We start from the raw sequence: 16746 nt of genomic DNA on the forward strand, positions 1-16746 counted from the left end.
GGAAGAAATAAAAATAACTTTTTTTATCTGTCCCTGTAAGAATGTTTCATTGTTAGATGCAAAAGAAGAAGGTGCTGATGTCACAGCAGGTTCAATAATGTGATCAAGCAGCATTTGGAGATGATTGGTGTTTTATGCTTGGTTATTTAACGACGCTATATGAATTACGAGGTTATTTAGCGTCGATGGGGATGATATTTGGCGAAATGAGGCCGAGGATTCGCCATAGATTACCTGGGATTTGCTTTAAGGTTGGGGAAAACCATGGAAAAACAATCAGGTAATCAGCTCAAGTGGGGATCAAACCCGCGCCCGAGTGCAATTCCTGATTGGAAGGCAAGCGTCTTAGCCGACTGAGCTACGCCGGTGAGATATTGAGAACGATGGTTTGCTCTCTTACAACATGATTTAATTTTTGCTTCAATTTTTTAGCTAATCTATTGAAACAAATGTGTGTAAGAGAATTGAATTTCTTTGCCTCGTGAAGAATATCACCGATGTCTGGCTGTCCGTGAGTTACTGGCAGCGTTGAGTGCTGTATCGCGTCCCTCAGGCCTCGGGCGCTCCCACGTAATTACTTGGACGAGGGCCGTCGTACTCATTAAGCCCAACACCTTGTCTAATGGCGCGCTGTGACGTCATCAACACTTTCACTACAACTGAAAACTCCGATATACAGTCACTCACGTCCAGCCCTTTTCGCGTACAGTCTGTTCTACAGGACCATGATATTTTAGTTGCATATAGAGATAATTAGTGACAGGATGACCCACCTAAACAATGCACTATTCCACAAATCTAGCTTTCAGATAGAAGCTCCCTGTGAAGCAGGTTTGGATAATTTCAAGGGAAAAATTGTTACGGGGCCGGGTATCGATCCCGGGACCCTTCGCTTAGCGCACGCATGCTCTACCGACTGAGCTACCCCAGGAACTGTACACGGTCGGCAGAAAAAGGCAGATAAATAAAAAAATAATAATTTTTCAGGAGAGACTTTCTTTTTAATTTACTCTTAACTGAATATAAGTATAATAATGAAATTCATGTATATTAAAGTAAGACCCTTTTCAATTTAAAATACAAGAAAATTTATTATTTAAAAAATCAGAAAGAAATATTAGACTTATGTGATTAGGTATAACAGAAAAATCGACTTTTTTTATTTATGTGCCTTTTCCCGTCGAACAAAGAATTCTTCCTATTATATCCACACAACTCAAATGGCCTGACAAGACGCCAGAAACCCACTTTGAGTGCACACAATTCTGTGTGATTTAATTTGTGGCTTTCTGTTAACGTATCTACAGATGGAATCCGTACTCACTTTCCTGAACATTATCTATTTCAGTTTTATTGTTGTGTAATTGAACGGTTGTAAATCGTGATAAGGAAATTACCAATCCGGCATTTTGCATTAACGACTAAGAATTCCACGAAAAAACTCAGTCAGATTTGCTGACCCCTGGGTTTGAATCAGGGACCTCTCGATTGCAAGTGTATTGCGTTATCACTTAGCCACCTCTCCCGATAGAACTGCTTCAACATTGGTTCTAAATAGTCTTAATTTGATAACTTTTAAAATGTTTTTTGTCTTTCCAATTAGTTCTCAAGAGCATAAAAGTTACATTGGCTTTATTTATTCTCTCAATTTGCACTGTTTACATTCCTGGTTCTTCTAGTTGTAACACTGTTTTCCAAGTGTACATAAGGATCTACTTATTCAACAATTTGATCTTCTGATTCCAGGCTGTTTCATACTCGAACACGGATTTTAACATTTATATAAAATATATGAATAGTGAGAAATGGAAATATAAAAATTGGAAATTTATCCTTTGAAGAGGTGGAAAAATTCAAATACCGGGGAGCAATAGTAACAAATATAAATGATACTCGGGAGGAAATTAAACACAGAATAAATATGGGAATCTTATTATTCGGTTGAGAAGCTTTTATCATCCAGTCTGCTGTCAAAAAATCTGAAGGTTAGAATTTATAAAACAGTTATATTACCGGTTGTTCTTTATGGTTGTGAAACTTCGACAACTTCGACTCTCACTTCGAGAGAGGAACATAGGTTAAGGGTGTTGGAGAATAAGGTGCTTAGGAAAATATCTGTGGCTAAGAGCGATGAAGTTACAGGAGAATGGAGAAAGTTACACAACACAGAACTGCATGCATTGTATTCTTCACCTGACATAATTAGGAACATTAAGTCCAGACGTTTGAGATGGGCAGGGCATGTAGCACGTATGGGCGAATCCAGAAATACATATAGAGTATTGGTTGGGAGGCCGGAGGGAAAAAGACCTTTGGGGAGGCCGAGACGTAGATGGGAAGATAATATTAAAATGGTTCACCGGCATTATCACCTTCATCTCATTCAGACGCTAAGTAACCGAAGATGTTGATAAAGGGTCGTAAAATAACCTACTAAAAAAATATTAAAATGGATTTGAGGGAGGTGGGATATGATTATAGACACTGGATTAATCTTGCTCAGGATAGGGACCAATGGCGGGTTATGTGAGGGCGGAAAAAAACCTCCGGGTTCCTTAAAAGCCAGTAAATAAGTAAGTATGAATAGTGATTTTATTTTGTTAAGAGTTTGTCCGATAAGCAAGATACAATAGGATAAAGTTGAATGGGCCGTCAATGCTTATCTGTTATTTGTAATGGTGTTACAATTTATCAATCACATTAATAAATTGTAACGTCATTACAAATAACAGATAAGTATTGACGGCCCATTCAACTTTATCCTAATGAATAGTGAACCAAATAATTCAGGATCTATTTCCGGCAGTTCGACTGTGGAGATATCTGTTTTAGATGGATTTTTTTTCTTGCTTTTTGTCTGGCACCACATTCTCCATATGATCAAGAATCTCGAATAGGGAGATGTATATTCTTTAATGTTCCCGTTTTTCAACATTCATTCCATAAAAGTTTTTAAATTCTCATCAGTCGTAAGAAAAGTTAAGCTTCCCTATTCCTTAATCTCTATTGCTATACATGAAAATAAATATCACCAGACGCCTACATCTCAGAAAAGGGGTTCTACTCACACTTAAACCATCGGAAGTCAGGAAGATTTTAGTTGTAATATCCAGAGGCATTATAATGTCTTAAAATGGACCCCTTGAGATAATTATTTATGAAGATGCATGTGATGAATCTTCAGGCAAGTCTCAACAAATAAACCATGAAAGTCAAAGATGGATTTAATAGTGACGTCAGTAAATAAAAAGAAGTTTCATAACTTGAAGCAGAAATGCCTGCAAGAATCACTCGAGAGTTAATTGCAAAGTCGAATAAATTGTTCATTGAACTTTTTGCAGAAAGCGTGGGTGATGAAACCTTATAAGTTGGAAGTTTGTTAGAGTCAGAAGGCTCCAGGGGATGAAAAAACGCCGGACTTCTGTGTGACAGACTCACCCAGTACATTTCATATTATACAGTGCCGGAAATTAAACACGGGCTTTGATGTCGTGCCGAAGTTCACCAGAATACACGAACACAATGGGGCCAGCGGAACGTGGGTCCATCACCCATACAAAAGGAGGTATGATGATAAACACGGTAATGAAAGCGACTGAGCGTTTTTTAAAGCTTATTGAAATTGAAAGACTGAATTAAATGCATCTACTCTTAGAAGTATAAAAAATACTTTTCTCTCTTCTTTTTCAACAGCAGAGACCGATGGCAAGTTTCTGACTTTAATTCTAAACGATTCCTGCAAAAGAATCTTCAAAGGGGGGATTAAATTAGGTAAAGGATAAAAAAATTGGAGAAATTTCAAATTCTGGAATTAAATAGCACAATATCTATATCGTAATTATTTGGTCGGTCACGATATGAGCAAAGATCAAGGCGTGAACTTTTAATATGGAAAATGGAAAAGACGTAGATGCGAAATTTTAAGGTGATGGCATAATAATAAAAAATAATATAAACTAAAGGGCGTATATGACAGTCAATGATCCTCGTGTATTGTAATAGTGTGGATAGTAAAGAGAGGGATGAATACAATTTTAAAATATTTTATAGTGGAAATGGCTTATCTGCAAAGCAGTTGGAGAACATTCTAATTGGATAAAATAACCGAAAAGTAAATAATAAAAGACGAAAATTGACGAAAATTAGGCTATATAGGGGTCAAGAATTTTTAAGAACACTACTTTACTGTATTGACAATATTATTATTATTATTATTATTATTATTATTATTATTATTATTATTGTTGTTGTTGTTGTTGTTGTTGTTTTCATCCAATATTATAGTCGACCTGGTTGGCGAGTTGGTATAGCGCTGGCCTTCTATGCCCAAGATTGCGGGTTCGATCCCGGGCCAGGTCGATGGTATTTAAGTGTGCTTAAATGCGACAGGCTCATGTCAGTAGATTTACTGGCATGTAAAAGAACTCCTGCGGGACAAAATTCCGGCACATCCGGCGACGCTGATTAACCTCTGCAGTTGCGAGCGTCGTTAAATAAAACATAACATTTAACCAATGTCATATATGCAATAATTATAAAACGGTAAGAAAATCCACTTGTAAGATACTTAAGTAACAAAGGAATTCATTTAGAGTGAATCGGGGGAAGATGACTATCGGGAGAAGGTGCTTATTTCTTTATAATTTCATATTCTTCCAAGAGAGAACGCCACGGGCATGTCATCATGATCACTGAGACAGTTGAATGTCTGTAGAAGCTAACTCATCTTGCCACGAGTTCTTGTTGTGAGAAGAAGAAAAGCAAGAAAACAGCTCATTTTTCTGCAACAAATTTTTTGCAAAGGTATGTTAAAATTTTAATACATCCTTGAATTCGCAATAACTATCAAACCTTTGTAATGCATATTGTAGTAAAGGTTCTAAAGTTTGTATTGTTAACAACCAACGACCTTGTTCCGCCATTTTAGGTTGCGTCACAGCACTAGGCATCTTACCTCGATACTTGGGGAAGATGATCACTTGTTTTCGGGTAAGATAACAACTTGTTGCAAGAATTTTTTATATTATTGTAGGGAATGTGTGAACATTACGTAAGGTCCTCTTATAGAGGTCAGTGGATTGAGGACAGTCTTGAACTTGCGATGAAACATGTTAGAACAGGGGGTATGAACTGTTTTAGAGCATCGCAAGCATACGGGATTCCTTATTGTACCCTTAAACTCCTTCTAAAAAGAATGATGACAAAAAATATACTGGAATGAATTCAATGTGAGCAAGAAGTGATTTCACGAGTCTTGCACACGGCAGTAAAATATGTGCAAAGACTGTATTGCTAAGTAGTGATAAACGTGTGAAAAAAGTATCCATGAGCTTTAGATTAAGTCAATTTTCTTATATACTTGTATCAAACCAAGTTCAGGTAAAATACATATATCAGTAAATGTGTTAATTGCATTTGCCATCTTACCCAACTATCGGGGAAAGATGCCTAAAATGCAGGCAAGAATAAAACCTGTATCTTTAACCAAGGTAATTAATTTTTTCTGTTTTGTATCAAAAATATAGTTTCAAAATACTTTCCAGACTTTGATATGCCAATATGAAATTCAAAATTAAATTAACAGTATCTTAAATTTTCAATCAAAGGAAAAGTCAGGCATCTTCCTCCGATCCACTCTAATAAGTACATGGCCAATAAAAAATTAATTGAATTGTTACTAATGAGTAAGGTTAGGTTAAAGTAGCTACATCAGGACAAGCTGTATAGTTGTATACGATAGGGCCTTGACTTGTTTCAGACTAAGTAAACACTATCGCCTTCCAGTAACTAAAACTCTACCTTCTGGGAAGAGCGCTTCCCACCCCTTATATGAAACATCAATGAATGGACAGTACAGCCAATAGGAACTAAGTATACGTCGTCACTACTGTAGGCTGGGGGACACGCGATATCTAGTTAATGTCTGTAAACAAAACGTAAGGACCGAAGATACAGCTACTTTATCCGAACCTTATTAATAAATAATATCACACAGACAGTGTACCTTTTGTATCGTTTAATGTAAAGCAATTTTATTGAAAATTAATCCTTTTACATTACTTAAAATGAACATTCCCTTGTTTCCTGTTGCAGATCTCCATACAGCATCAACGAAGAGTGTGACTTCTTGTGGTAAGCATTTTTGAAAGCATTAATTAATCTATATGCATGTAGGCCTACAGCTTTACAGAATCGCTTCCTTGTAAGAAAAACAAAGCTAAGTTCACTTAGACTTGAAATGATATTTGCAAAATAAATTGCGTATCTGAAAACAAATCTGCAAATTCGAACATAGTAAAATATTGGAAACTCTCTTTAGAATGTGATTCGTTATTGATTCAATTCCTAAGACGTTATTTTAACGAAACACTGAAAGAACACGATTCTGTTCATATTTTTGTAGTATATTTGCAAACAATTTCTGTTTTCCTTTACTACTTAGTTTCCTTCTCAATTTATAATTTCTGTCGGCATGACCCCTCGTACTTCAGTATACATAGCCTATTTATTATATTTGTCTTATTTGACTCTTCTTTATCATTTCTATGAGCATTTTATACTTCTCTTCACTAGCCCTTTCTGTTCCAGACGCTTACACACAGTATAAGAAGTTTATTGGTTATTACTCATGACTCAGAAATTTGAGTTGTATCACAAAATTTATGCACAGCAGTTCTAGCAAATATATCAAACAATATTATGTCAGTATTAAAATAATATTCAGGTAGGTCTATACCATTCTGATCCAGAGGCATTTCGATGGCTGAGAACCAGACTGTTCTAAGTCCAACTTTTTGTATAAAAGAAATTTGTTTCATTGTGCTCTAGTTCTTGTCTGCATATATGAATCGAAGAAAACTGTAAATATTCCTCTCCATAAGGTTGCTATGAAGCTATTCCAAATTTTTTCATGACGCTTTGAATGTCAGGAGCTTAAAATAGCTCTCCTGAAAATAAAAAATAGTAAAATGAACTTGAAACAGTCTAGTTCTGAGCCATCGATTTGTTGTTTTATTTCTAAAGTTCAATATAACGCTACACTTAAAGAGGGGAAAATGCTGAAAAACTTCTGCAGGCTACAGTTATGGTTATATTAGACTATACTTCGAGTCTTTGCACATACCGTACATTTATATCATAATCATGTAAGAAGTATGGTATAGTATACCATACTCTCAGGAGGATATAGGTCTAAAAATATAATTTTTAAGTAACGATATGTTTTCTTAGTTGTGTACAGTCCGAGATACAGGTTTGTTTCCGATCTCCGACAACGAATTTGAATGACATCATGTGCGTCAGGAATCACACGACAGCTGAAATGTGGCACGAGGTGATAAACCAGTGGTGAGTGATCTCATAGTCAGAGTGCACGGCGACTCACAGCAGAAATTCCCAAGAAAATGGAGCCTTTTTTGGGAGGAGTACATTACGACACTTCCCAATGCCGAGTACAGTTAAGTGAAAATAAAAGAAACCTGGAATAAACTAGGTTTCGTTATTTCCAAGAAAGGCATCTTCTGTGTGCTTAATAAGATTGGTAAAGCTCGAATGGAATTAATTTGTATCATCTCGTGGGGTGCGGCGACTTGTGATGGGGGTGGATTTGCTTGCTTTTTCCACTATGGAATTAATCCAATCCGAGCTTTGTCAGTCTTATTAGGTACACATAAGATGCATTTCTTGGAAATAACGAAACTACGTTTTTTTCAGGCTCCTATGATTTTCACGTAACTGTACTTGGCATCGGAAAGAGTTGTTATTATATACCCCTCCGAAAATGGCTCGCTTTTCTTGGGCATTGCTACTGTGATACACCGTGCACTCTGATTATGAAATCACTCACTACTGGTCCATCACCTATCGCCACAATTCAGCTGTCGGTGTGATTCCTGACGCACATGACATCATTCAAATTCGTTATCAGAGATCGGAAAAAACTCTGTATTTCAAGTGTTATTGTACTTTACGCTAATCGATTAAAACTCTCCCGTACCCGTGCGCCACCATGTATGTTGTTATAATATCGGCCTATTACATCACATCACATTATATTACACATGTTATGTTATGTTATGTTATGTTATGTTATGTTATGTTATGTTATGTTATGTTATGTTATGTTATGTTATGTTATGTTATGTTATGTTATGTTATGTTATGTTATGTTATGTTATGTTATGTTATGTTATGTTGTGTTGTGTTGTGTTGTGTTGTGTTGTGTTGCATTGCAATACATGGTAGCCTACATCATATAATATTATTATGTTTTACTCAGAGTAACAACTTCACTACATTTTCATTAATCTAAAATCGTGTCATCCTCATTGACAAATCCTTGTAACTCGCTAAACGGAATAATGAAAATAGAATGGGTCGCCGGATTTTAAAATCAACTTGATCGAGTTTTAGCATGATCACCTGAGTCGATTGAACTCTAATGAATTTTTGATAATATTAATTACTCCACAGCACGGTTTGTTCTTTAATCAAAGCGCTACTAATTCTGCATTGTAATTCTTTGTGTTGACATCGACATAGCTAATTGCTTCTGTTCAGATAGAATCTCATTAAAAATAGTTGACTGGGTTAATGTGCTTCAAACTCATTGTAATGCGAGTTTTGATTGCACTCAAATATCGAAAGCAATTAACTGCAAGAAAGATCTGAATGAATATGCGTTTTAAGTGTACAAAAGGATCATGCAGTAAGTCGTAAATGAAAATTAATTATACTATTTTTACGAGTGTAAATACTAAACCAGTGGAAATATCAAGAGACACATTACATATTTGTGACCTAGCCACTGTCTCCACTTGGGCGGCCAATTTCGGACTCGCACTTAATCCAAGTAAGACTCAAGCTATAATCATTGGCCACAAGCGTTTAGTTGACTCTCTTAATAACAGTAATCTTTCAGTTGTTACCCTTTACAACACGCTAATCCCTTATTCATTTGTCGTAAAAAATCTTGGCTTCTTTTTCGATAAAAATCTAAATTGGAATTTTCAAGTTAAAGAAGCGATAAAAAAAATCTGTTCCTCCATTCACTGTTTGAGTAGTTCAAGAAACTTCTTGCCCCAGCAACTAAAACTTACCCTAGTACAAGCCCCAGTAATGCCGCATTTCGATTATTGTGACCTAAGTTCTGAACTGTCAGTTAAGTTACAGCGAGTTCAGAATATGTGCGTCAGATACGTATGCAACATCCGACGATATGATCACATATCACCGTCCTTCGCAAATCTTTCGTGGCTCCGACTTAAAGAACGTAGAACTTTACACTCCTTGTCATTGCTCTTTCGAATTCTGCACACTTCAACACCAAATTGCCTTTCGTCTCGTTTCTCTTATCTATAATTTAACCACGACGTAAATACCAGATCACTTATCTGCGGCGCGTTAAGTATACCTCTTCATAGAACATCTCATTATTCATCATCTTTTACAGTATCCACCTCGCGACAATGGAATTCCCTGTCACAAAGTATTAGGGGCTGCAAGACAATAAACACTTTTAAAAACAGCTTAAAAGACAACCTTCTTAGCATTTCGCTCCAATCATACTGACTTAAACTATCACTGTCTACATTGTTACTTCTTCCTTTAGACATGCATCCGATAGTGCTGTATTTTCAAAATTGTGTAATAATAATCTCTTTCTATTATCTATCTTTTTTTGAAATATATTAACATTCTATGTATTTAGCTTAAATCTGCTACATTGTATTTCAGTGTATTTTGTTGTTTAATTCGTAAATAACTCTTGCATACATGTAGCTCTTATCTAAATCAAATTGTTGAATTCTTTGTAAGTTGATACATATGTATATAAACTTTTTGCTGGTTGAGTGGAAGAGAAGGCCTTACGGTCTTAACTCTGCCAGCTAAAATAAATCATTATTATTATTATTATTATTATTATTATTATTATTATTATTATTATTATTATTATTATTATTATTATTATTATTATTATATTTCTAACGTTTGTGATCATCATCCGGTGGTCATGTACTTACAGTGCATTACTTTGAGCGTAAGTTAAGCAGATTGTAACCTAACCAAGAGCAATGAATATTTCTGCGAAAAAAGAACCATTGGCATCTGTGGCTTCCAGCTAATGACAAAGTCAAGCAGATCTGGTAGAATTACTGCACATAAAAATTGCAGTTTTTAGTAACAAGTGCGAATCTCATCATAACAATTTACTCATTATACCCTACCACAAGACATCTTTATATTCTTCATCTTATATTATAGTTTCAGTTGCTAGAAATTGGAACTCGCTACCGAGTGATGTAAGGGGTTGTTGGACAATAACTTCATTTAGCTCAAAATTACATAAATTCTTACTTAACAAATTAATTTCTGATTAATATTTATTACATATAATGACACTAACATCTGTCCATTCTTGTTATTATCATTAATTTCTCAAAATAGATTTACAAAACCTCTAATGGCAATTACATTAATATTCTTATTATAGAAATAATATATTTTAGATATATATATTTCTTTTTCTCCCTGTAACATAGTTCTAGTAAGCTTATATTAAATTAATTTCCATCATTTTACTAGCTATCTCAAATCTCAAATTAATTATAATTGATTGAATTAAATTAGCTCATAAATTAAGTTACTACTTTACCTTATAGGTTTATCTAAATTTAAATAAATATGTAGTCTACTAGTCATTAAAACTTAACTGAAGAATATTGCTGGAGAACCTTTTAAGTGTAGTGTAAATATTCGTAATTTAAATATGTATTGTATTGATTAAGGCTGGTTGAGTGGAAGAGAAGGCCTTATGGCCTTAACTCTGCCAGCGAAAATAAAACATTATTTATTTATTTATTTATTTATTTATTTATTTATTTATTTATTTATTTATTTATTTATTTATTTTATGTAGATAAAATTGAAGACATTATTACAAAAACAACCCTTGTCAAAATTTGCTATTTTTCAGGAGAACAACACATGTCAGCTGTTTCCGTACAACTGGTGTTTATCCTTGTGGCTATTGCACCTGACATGGGTCATTTTTGGAGTGTATAAACATTTGAAATAGCAGCAAATGTGTCCTTAACTTAATTCCATTAAAATGACTATGGTATTTTTGTAATAATGTCTTCAATTGTATTCTACACAATTACAATCTTTTTACACGGAAATCGGTCGCTGTTCAGAGACTAAAGGCTGGTTCACAATAAACCGGGAACGGAAACGACAAAGAGAACGAGAACGGAAATAATTTTAAAATAAATGTATTTAAATGTGAGCATTCACAATAGTTAACTGAGAATTCTCCAATTTAAATATATTTATTTTAACAATATTTCCGTTCTCGTTTTCGTTATCGTTTCCGTTCCCAGTTCATTGTGAACCAGCCTTAAGTCGTTCCACCTCAGAATAGTTCGGTAATCATCGTGTGCGCTGTGTTTACACGAGTGTGTTTTGCATAGGCCATTCGAACACCGATTTTTGTAACGAGAAGACAGAACTCTATTGCTAAGCCATAAAGGCCTCGTAGGGAATATGTCGTTTCGTGGTATACAGATACGTCGCTGCTAAGGCTTTGATTTCATCCTCGGACCTCGATGCTTATTATTTCCCCACGTGAATCTTGGGTGAACCCGATCGATACTTAGACAAATTCACGCTACAGGAGAGCGATCATTTTCCATGTCAAAGGGCGTACGTCAACGTTTCATCCATTTTTAAATGATAGTAATATATCAAGTTCCAAATCCAATTTGTGCCGTGAACATGCCAAAATTTCAGATTGCTAAAGAGTATCTTGAAGTTATTTCGTTCTGTCGCGAGATGCCACAATCATTCACGAAGTTATGGGACAGCTCCGTTTTGAAAGACTGGTCTGAAGTGCTGAGTATTAATTTTCTGAAAACAAAATAGTAATCAATCTGTGTTTCAAATCCAGAAATACCGTCAAATCTTTTGAGAGCCTTCAGAAAAAGTATCAACTTCTAAGAACTACTCTAGTGTGTTCAGTGAGTTTACATTTTGGAAGAAAGACTATGAAGCCAATAAAGTGAGAAATCTAACCCCTTCTTTAATGAAACGTGCCCCCCTTAATCCAGCCAAAGAAAGGAATATTAGAGATTTATTTTCCTTCTTGAATGAAAAAGCATGAAATTGTTATGAAGACGTACTGGAAGAAGCATAAGAAGCAAGCCTTGCTGTTGTATCCGAAGATGAAACATTTGATTCATGCTAGAGACCAAAAGTGAGTTTGCTGAGTAATTCCATTTTTTTTTGTAATAATTTCATATCATTAGTAAGATTAACAGTGACTATTATCTCATTTGGAAGTTTACAAGTGAAGATGTATGTTAAGCTTATTTATTTCTATTGAACTCGAATATGAACAAGCATGTTTAATTTTTTGTGTATTAAGGAGTAAAAGGCCAGGTTGCGGATAGAGGACACGGCCTCCAGATGTGGAGGGTAGCTGCGAATATATTGAATAAGCAGTCGTGGAGTTGGGAGAAGGGCTAACGACCCGTAAAAACAGTTTGTTACGAATCCACACAATAAGCCTCTGTATGGGACTGATTCTCTGGCACGACCACAGCAAAAGAATAAGGTTATGAGATTTGGTACGTGGAACGTAACTAGTCTTTATAGAACAGGAGGGATAACATAGGAGTTTACTTGTTGTATTATGGGGAAGGAAACGATCATCACCAATTAGGAACAGGATTCTTTGTTCATTAAAGAATAAAATCGAATTTATCAGAGACAGGTTATCATACTTAGTACTGAAGGGTAGATGGTGCGATATCATAGTTATATATGCTCACGCCCCTACAGAAGAGAAAGACGACGATATAAAGGATAGCTTCTATGAGGAAATGGAACATACTTTTGATCAGTTATCTAGATATCACACGAAAATGTTATTGGGGGATCTCAACGCTAAAGTAGAACTGTGGGATATTTTTAAACCAACTATTGGAAAAGAGGAGCCTACACGTAACTAGTAATGACAATGGAGTTAGGTTAGTCAACTTTGCTACATAAAAAAAATGAAATTGTCAAAAGTACAACATTCCCCCATAAGAAGGACGTAGATAGAAGGATAATATTAAAATGGATTTGAGGGAGGTGGAATATGATGATAGAGACTGGATTAATCTTGCACAGGATAGGGACCGATGGAGGGCTTATGTGAGGGCGGCAATGAACCTGCGGGTTCCTTAAAAGCCATTTGTAAGTAAGTACAGTAAGGAAGGAGTAAAAGTCAAATAAGTTATCATTTCTCACAGTTTAGCTCAGTTTAGGCTTACTTATAATATTTTATTCAAATTTATTAAAATTCATATGACTTAAATGAAATTAAAACTTTCACCGTAAAAAGAGCGTATGTAGAACTGAAAAGAAACATGTCTTATATCCCCCTTTCGTACTTGTTTATTTATAACCCTGTTCTTGATATAGTTTCAGGCATAATAAGTTATGTAAGGAATATAATATATTACTTCATACACAGAAATTGTATTTACATACAGAAAGTCATTTAACGTTTAAACTCAGTTATCTCGGAACATTGTTTTCAGTCATACGCCCTTATTAGGGTGACGTCCTCAATTATATAATATAATTCATTCTCGTTGCTAAACGTTGGGACCGATTGTGCAAGTAGTGTTGCTTCATGTCCTTGCTTATAACAGATAGTTGGATGTGACTCGGTACATGTGTAATTTGTATTATATAATATTGTTTGCAGTGCTACAAAAACTATTGTACTTAAAGTGTAGCACTGAAATGCATGTACGATAATTAATTTAAAAAACTTGTTTTATACGCAACTTATGGATGTAAAAAGAAATTTCCATGTGAATAACACATCAGTAATATTGTTTCAATTAAGAGAGGTGAAAAAGTATGCATTACAGCTTGATAAAAATGCCAGATGGTATTACATTTGACAGTAAAGAGAATGCAAGTGTCCCCATTGAGTTTAAACAGGTGGTATTTTTGAACAGGGTTATTAGTCATACACAGGGCCGTGTATTTATGGAGATAGCGAAAATCACGACATAATGGATATATAATTGATTTTTGTTAATCTTTACGAATTAAGTGACTTTTATTAATAATTGGATAAAAACAACCGCGACAAATCGCGAAATTGAGTTATAATAGCGAAATGTGAACACATTCGCGAATTATTACTGTTGCGTCGTTTTATAGCGAATTTCATATTATGAGATTTTTTCACTTGAATTTGAGAGTTTCAGAACCATAGTGGGCCACGCGCCATTTATTAAAAACGGAGAAAGCAAGGGTTAAAGTTAAGTGAATACTATAGTTTAATGAAGATTGACATATGATTTAGTTTTAATATGTATACTTTATATTACTTGCTATATGTTTCCACTGAATTATGGTGATAACTTCATTTTAACCCTTGTTTTCTACGATTTTAGTAAATGGCGCTTGGCCCACTATGATTCTGAACCCTTCATTTGTTATATATCCAAGTAGGTTAAATTACATGGTATTCCAAGTGTTCTGATTACTTTAGTAAACTCAAAAGACGGAGAATTCAACATTTCACTAATAATTTGAAAGTGTTAATTTGAGGGTTGCAAGTTTTTTTTCGTTTTTAATGAATGTGTGTTAAATACAGTCTCAATCCAACAAATATTGTCTATGGGCTATACCGCACCTTTACCAGAATCCAACGAATCTTTAATGTTACTTATTTGGAAAGTAATATTCATACCGAATTAATAACTTACTCCAATTCCAAAATTTTCATTGGTCTCCGCTAAGAGTACAAATCAATCTTCAACAATCTCCGCCGACACCAATATTAAAAAATACAAATAATAAAATTAATTTCCATAAATACCAGCCCCTGATCATACAGTTACCCCTAACTTCTGAATCTTTAACAATTTTCTATATTTATTTAAAACCTAAGTAATAATCTCGTACGTTTCATGTTCATAATTTTACTAGGAGCTTCTTTTCAATGAAACTAAATTATTTTGTGATATTCTAAATTAATGATCGCATTATTTAAAATCTGAAATGTTCATATACGTTGTTTCGTGACTCATATTACAGATACGTACATTATCGCTGGCATTCTTTATACAGGAAACCTCTTGATTAAATACGAAATGTAGTGCCGAGGCAGAATTTTTAATTTTGGAGAGAGGGTATATTGGTGGGCGGAACTTAATCAACGTGAACAACCCTCTTATAACCGCAACTGAAAACTAATTACCGTCTTAACATGTGTTGGTATAATGAAACAATTAGGGAGGTAGAGTATTATAAGGATAAACCTTTCATAAGGAAAACTTTGTTAGTTTATGTACGGGAAGAGAAGCCGTTAAGTAATTAATAATTATTAACAAAAATATGTGAGCAAAACATATACAGGATGATTCTGAAGAACAAGGTATCAGGCGGAGCAACACATTTTGAACATTTCCTGTGAGTTGACAATGTTTCATTGTATGTAAATGTAGTCCATCCGAAACATTGTACTTTTAATAACTCATAAACTAGACATCTCCGGACATGTGTTGTATATTTCTGTCTTGTTTTGGTGTGAGGAACCCGCCTCTAAAGTTTGTTCCATTATTTTTTTTACTCACCCAGTACATTAAATAACAAGTACAAGGAAGAATTGTACGAATTACGAATATATTAAAAATAAAAGCGAAAACAATCCTTATTATACAGGGTGTTTCCGGGCTGGTGTCACTAACTTTCAGGGATGATGGAGAAGGGCACATCTACCAATTTTAGATAAGGAACCCTGGTACGGAAATGACTGAGTCGAAAGTTATAAGCAAAAATAGTTGTGTGCAAAATGAAATAATTTTATTCTTCTGTACTTATTTCTGTGTATTTATCTGTAGGTTATACCTTACACATACTGTACTCATCTGACGTTGTTTACAGTATTCCGTTCATTGCTGTCTGAGGGATGGGGATAGGAAACTACACTAAAGCAATGCAGATGACATAAACGGACATGGTCGGTCCTGATATGTACGTCTGTAGACAGCAGTGCATGTGTACAAATTGCAGTGTTCAGTCGATTAGTCCTAGTGAAATGGAGTACACGATAGCTAATTATGTAGACATGATTTTCGAATACGGATGAACCAATGGGAACAGTAGACAAGTTCACGGATTGTATCGGGGCAAGTACCCACGTAGGAGACATCCGGCCCATACCATCTTTCCACGACTCTTCCTAAGATTAAGGGAAGGAGGGCACGTAGTGCTAAATTCCAATTTCATTTCCACACAACTATTTTTGCTCATAACTTTCGACACAGTCATTTTCGGATCATGGTTCCTTATCTCAAATTGATACATGTGCCCTTCCCCATCATCCCTGAAAGTTAGTGACACCAGCCCGGAAACACTCTGTATAGTGATGCACGTGTTAAAAAAATAAACGATATTTTTGCATAATCGGAAACTCTATTAAGAATCTCATTCAACATAAATGCATTGAATTTATTTGTGGCGGCAAGTCGGCCAAGTGGATTGGTGGGACCAGTTACTGGTATTACACCTTACAGCCCGAGGCATTTGGTTTCTCTCGTCTAAAAGGTTCAGTTTCTAAAGATCCCAAGAAAACACTGCGGAGTGGGAAAAAAAATAAACTCTCTAGTAAGTGGAATCGTATTGAAAGCGATTAGCAGGATTGGCACATTAGTTTGTGGTGTTGTTACCGTTGGG

At 35.0% G+C, this 16746-nt stretch overlaps 1 long non-coding RNA gene across 1 annotated transcript in view; it reads left to right on the plus strand.

Moving 5' to 3' along the window:
* LOC138704815 (uncharacterized) overlaps window positions 1-16746 on the plus strand; it is a 938645-nt gene that overhangs the window by 844169 nt on the left and 77730 nt on the right. The window contains exon 6 of the long non-coding RNA XR_011333439.1: window positions 6094-6132. This is a non-coding gene — a long non-coding RNA (uncharacterized lncRNA). The remainder of the gene's footprint in view (window positions 1-6093; window positions 6133-16746) is intronic.

The sequence above is a fragment of the Periplaneta americana genome, chromosome 8, assembly GCF_040183065.1.
Source record: "Periplaneta americana isolate PAMFEO1 chromosome 8, P.americana_PAMFEO1_priV1, whole genome shotgun sequence".
NCBI lineage: Eukaryota > Metazoa > Arthropoda > Insecta > Blattodea > Blattidae > Periplaneta > Periplaneta americana.